This window comes from Nannospalax galili, unplaced genomic scaffold, assembly GCF_000622305.1.
Source record: "Nannospalax galili isolate Female #2095 unplaced genomic scaffold, S.galili_v1.0 scaffold881, whole genome shotgun sequence".
NCBI lineage: Eukaryota > Metazoa > Chordata > Mammalia > Rodentia > Spalacidae > Nannospalax > Nannospalax galili.
This window is the reverse complement of record NW_008344709.1, coordinates 381804-387874: the sequence shown is the minus strand read 5'-3', so window position 1 is coordinate 387874 and position 6071 is coordinate 381804. Positions and strand designations below refer to the sequence as shown.

General features: G+C 34.4%; 1 pseudogene; it reads right to left on the bottom strand.

The window, feature by feature from the left end:
* Window positions 1-3778: 3778 nt before the first annotated feature.
* On the bottom strand, window positions 3779-4713 carry LOC103740358 (annotated as a pseudogene).
* Between the last annotated feature and the right edge of the window lie 1358 nt (window positions 4714-6071).

The following is a 6071-nucleotide window of genomic DNA, read 5'->3' as shown; positions in this document are numbered from 1 at the left end:
TAAGTTCTTAATTCTCAACTCTACTCCCTGTGGATTGTGAATTGGAGCAAACAATAGACATCTCTGAGTTTCACAACTGCCATCAATGAAGTGGAAACTAAAAATTCCTTACTCTCTGAGCAATCCAAATTTTCTCTAAGGAGCATAGATGCAAACACAAGACGTCATACAAGAGACTGTGTTCAACAATACTCTGTGACCCTTCTACCACTGGAGAATATATACACATCAATGGTCAATGTTGGTCAACTCAACTCTAGTTGAAAGACTTTAATCCATGATGATTTCAACAGTATTCTACTGGCAGAGGAAAATGGAGACTTAGTCCTCAGAAGATAACACTTCTCTACCCTGGGTGAGATTCCCTGTTTAAAAGTACATATTTTATATACAAAAACCCAACAGGAGAACCAGATCAATCATCTGGTACTCAGCTTAATTATTGCACTTAATTAAATAAAAAGTCCCAATGTTAGAGACAAAAACTAAGTCAAATTGTGGAAAACTCCATTTCAGTTTCAGCATGAATATTGTATTTGCAAAATGAATTTCAGAGTAATTTAGCTATAAGATTGTTAGAAATGATCATACAGAGAGTACAACTCTATTAGGTGTAATTATGATGATTTAGCTATATATCTTTCTCTAACAATGCCTTATTTATGTTGGTGAAATACAAGCTATAGGTAGAAGTTGTTAGTCACTTAACTGTTACAAGATATGCAAGGACTGTGCATACATGAGTGTGTGTGTGTGTGTGTGTGTGTGTGCATGTGTCCATTTGCCTGTGTAATTATTTACATTAACCAGCAAATAAAAAAACTGATGTTTTCTTATTCCTGGATTCTACAAGTGCTTCCCTCAAAGCATCTCTTTCTTTAGTGAACAAAATGTAAACTGTCTTCTTGTAGAGAGAAGCAGGGCTTCATAAAATATGATTAATGTTTAATAACCATTTCATTAAATGCAAACCTTGAAGTTTCTCTCTTCTCCTCTCTCTCTCTCTCTCTCTCTCTCTCTCTCTCTCTCTCTCTCGGCCTGTGTCTGTGACATACTGTAGTATAGTTATTTGTTGGAAAGAGCATTGAAGCATTCAATAGCAGATGAAGGTGAGCAAGTAAAGCCAACAGAACTCCTTTGCGTCGGACACCATCATATTTCCCTTAGATTATATACAACCATGGCCATTCCAATATTAAACCAAGAAATAAGAACAGCTTGTATAGGGAAAATGTATGTTAAATAAATGCAGTCCTTAACTGGAAGGTTTATGTTCCATTGTAACTTAAAGTCCAAGCTTCTCCACTAATACAGGCATTCCTTTCTTAGTACAATGGCAAACATGAATACCATGGATTTCAGTTTAACTCTGCCATGTAGACTTATGTACAATTGTATATTCTCTCACATTTCCTTAACTAACATTCACATAACAAAAATAAAAAGATAAACAGTTTAACTCTACTTATTGTATGTAAACAGCCAGATTTGTTTAGCCTTCTTTTGAAAAAAAAATCAAAGAAAGAACTTAAAATATAACTAAATCAACTGAATTACCCATTTTCAAAGTGTGCTGCCCTTTCCTTTTGAAAAAATATGTTTAAACTTTAAAATCTGAACAAAAGGCTAAACATGGGGAAGTAAATTTTTAAAAAGGGTGATCTTTTCTGAAAACGAACCGTGTGTGTGTGTGTGTATGTGTGTGTGTGTATGTGTGTGTTGCATTTTGAGGTTCTTCAAATGAAATAATAGTACTTCGTTGAATCTACGGTTGATAACTACAAAGAGGAGTGACATCCACAAGTGACAGTCACAGCTCTGAAATGTCTTCTAAGTGTCAGAGGAGTACACACATTGTTTTCTCATTGAAGTAGTCTTACTCGATAAAGAAAAAAATTACCACGGAGAACAGTGTGTGAAGAAAGGAAACCAAAGCACCTTCCAATTGCGTTAAAATCCTCTACAAAAAAGTATTAGACTTTGAATAAAAATAAAAAAAGTTTGATATTTTGAATCACGAAAAGGGCAAATATCACTTTACAGAATGAATAAATTGGAGTTAGTGAGATGGCTCAGCAGTTAAGAGCACTGACTATTATTACAGACAACCCAGATTCAATTTACTGTACCCACATGGCAGCTCACAACAATCTGTAACTCCAGTTACAGGAGATCTGACAATCTCTGCAGACACTCTGTGCATGTGGTGCACACACATACATGCAGACAAAACATCAATACACATAAAATAAAAATAAATGAATCTTTTTTAAAAACTGAGGTGAGTTTATTCGAAAGTTCTTTAAAATAAACAAAAAAGTTCAAACCACCTTAGACAAATATCACTGTTAAAACTGAATTTGCAGTAGACAAAATAATTGCAAAAATTATCTTATTAAAGTTATCATAGAAAAAATTAACTTTTGTACTTCTTAACTGATTATGAATTTTTAGCTATACTGTTTGCTTGTTTTTTTTCAAAAAGAGAAATTAAGCATCCTACTGCTATCAAAAAGATTTTGTCATAATATATATTATACATCAAATACATCCTTCAAATTTTACTTATCTTTCAGTTAAATTAGGCATTTCAATTCCTTAAGTTGTACTTAAGAATAATACATGAAAGAAAAAAAGACAAGGATTATTTGTGTCCAGTTGTGTATTGCCCTTCAGCCATATTTCTTATTTACTATTAAGTAGCATAAATTAATGTCATATCTAGAGAAGTCCCATAAACTCTAAATATTTCTAGGTCCTTCAAAAACAGGGGAGAGGAAGGAAGTTCCATTTTTCTATTCTTTTACTTCCCAAATTTCTTCCTAAATTGAGTTTCAACTATAAGTAATTATGATAACTCCTGAAGATTCCCTGTTTCTCTCCACATATAAATGTGTCCACATCTCCAATTGCTCTCCATCATGATGTTATAATATAGTCATTGTGAATAAAATTTTATCAAAGCTTTATGACAGGGCAGGAAAATTGCAATATCTAGAACTCTACACTATATACGTGTGTGTGTGTGTGTGTGTGGAATTTGGTCACACCACACCACTCCTGAAGATTCCCTGTTTCTCTCCACATATAAATGTGTCCACATCTCCAATTGCTCTCCATCATGATGTTATAATATAGTCATTGTGAATAAAATTTTATCAAAGCTTTATGACAGGGCAGGAAAATTGCAATATCTAGAACTCTACACTATATACGTGTGTGTGTGTGTGTGTGTGGAATTTGGTCACACCACACCCCCAGGAAATTTATAAACATTGCTGGTTTATTCTTATGAAGTAAATATATAGTATTTGATACAGGAAGGTTTAGCACACATTTGTATTTAATAACCAATGCAGAAAAATCTAGATGATGAAGCACTGGCCCTCACAAGGGACATTCTGACACCCACAAAAGGTAAAAGACAATAACAAAGGCAGACAATCAGACCCATACATCATTACAAGGGATAACTAGAACTGTCCTACCCCAAGTTATATGGTCAGTACACTATGACCTTATTTAATCATTAACAGACCATGCGTTATTTTTTAGGAGGAATCCCATGATGACAGGTAAAAAATAATTCTAATTACTTAATGCTAGTCTTAGTTATAATAATGAAAGAAACTTTGTCAATATTGTAACAACAAAGAAAAATTTATATGAAAAACATCTGGAAAATAGAAATTTTACAAATATCCTCCCAATGATGAGAAAATACAAACAAGAAAATAAAGCAGTGTTCAATAAATATCCAGACATTTTCAATGACAAATCAAATCTTCCTCCTGCTCAAGGTTTTCCTCAACGCAACCTTAACATCTTTGTTCCTTAGACTGTAGATTAATGGGTTCATCATGGGAGCAACAATATATAAAAGATGGAGGATATTTTTCCCTGATCTATAGACCCAGCTGAAGACGGTTTGAGATACATGAATGCACATGATCCGAAGAACAGAGAAACAGCAAGCCTGTTTGAACTACAAGTGCTGAAGGCTTTGCACCTGCCTACAGTGGACTTTGTTTGAAGGATGTTGGATAGGATGAAGCCATAACAAGTGAAGATGATGAAACTGGGTACAATGATGTCTTTTCCCCCTACAATAAGAATCTCTATTTCATTGGCATAGGTGCTGGTGCAAGAGAGCTGGAGCAAAGGGAAAAGATCACAGAAATAATGGTTGATGATGTTTCTGTCACAGAAGGTCAGTCTTAGGGTGCAACCAGTGTGGATCATGGCACCTGAAAACCCCATTACGTACGAACCAAGCATAAGATAGGAACACACCTTAGGGGACATGGCAATGTTCCACAAGAGTGGATTGCAGGTGGCCACATAGCGATTATAAGCCTTTGATGTCAGAACACAACATTCACAAATAACAAAAAAAAAAAGAAAGAAAGAAATAGAGCTGGGTCATGCATCCCATATATGAGATAACATTCTTCCTTAGTATGAAATTCATCAGCATTTTGGGTGTAATCAAAGAGAAATAACAGAGGTCAATGCAGGACAAGCTAAAGAGGAAAATGTACATGGGGGTGTGAAGGTGAGAATTCAGAATAATTAGAATGATCAAAGTGAAGTTCCCCAAAGCTGTCGTGGTGTATATTACTAGAAAGAGTAAGAAAAGTGGTAACTGGAGGTCAGGTTTGTTAATCCCAATAGAATGAATTCAGTCACCAAAGAATCATTTACCAGAGACATTCTTGTTTAAGTAATCTATGAACCCAGAAAAAAAAATGGTGAAGTTACAAGACCACACAGAATTTACAACCACAGCTTCTGCCGTGATTGTGAAGTACATGCTGGAAATGTCTTTCAATGATCTACTTTAATTCACAGAATGTTTTCACACTACCAATAGTATACAGTGATGCTTCCCCACATATTAGAGTAGTGAAAGATAAATATAATAAAGAAAATCACCAACAGCCTACAGAACTAGACCTATGGCTATCATATCCTAACATGACTGCTTAAATAAATCAAGAAAGGAGACAGGTACAAGCTTTCGAACTCTCATCATTTCTTCATTGCTTCAACCCTACCTGATATAGGGAGAAGCAATAACAACTTAGAGCTGACCCCAGTACAGATGGGACTCTGTTAGAATCAGAACCATGAACATCATTTCAAATATAAAATAAACAAACATGGTCTAGGAATGGTTTGAACTCTGTCCTTCTTAGGGGAATACTTACCAATCTAGAATAAATTGAAACGTGACCTTCAAGACGGAATTTACTGTGATGCTGCATCTCTTTGTCTACTGAAACTGTTAAAACTCTCTGCTGACTTTCCCATGATGTTCTTCTGGGAGTTACATTTGAATCTTTTTATTGCAAAGTATGGAAATGAAAGGACACATCTGACAACCCAAGACACTAAAAAGGAAATATTGCATTGCCTTTCCAATATGTACAATACAAAATAGTTACATTAATGGTTACAATAATGGTTGATGATGTCTCCATCACAGAAGGTCAGTCTCAGGATGTATCCAGTGTGGATCATGGCACCTGAAAACCCATTCAGTATGGGGTTAATGAATAGACAGTAGGGTATTGGTTGATGAGTTCCAATGGAAAGAAAATCAATATTGCTCTTTAAATTGTAAAATGATTCAAATGTGAAATATAATTAAATTACAGAAGTTGAATGTATACCATGTTAAAGTGTTAAATAGTGCTGTACCATGTTTCAGTCTGCTATCAATGAACAAGTTGGTCAAAACAAATTGTATAGCTAATGCTTTTTATTTTAGATGTTGGAGCCATATCAATAGACAATAAATAAAAATCAAGACATTAGTATAAATAAATTTCAATTTACCTACCATAAAAGCAAATGTTTTATTTTCATATTTTTACCTATGTTGTGCTAAAGGGAAATTCTGATGGGTTCTTTGAGGGTTTGGATTCTTTGAGTCATAGAGAATGAAACACAAAATTAATTGTCCATATATCCTGGAAATCCTTCTAAATCACTGATTATACTTAGCAATCATAATCCTAAATCTTCTGAAGTACAGCTTCTCTTATTATCACATTTGCCACTGGAAG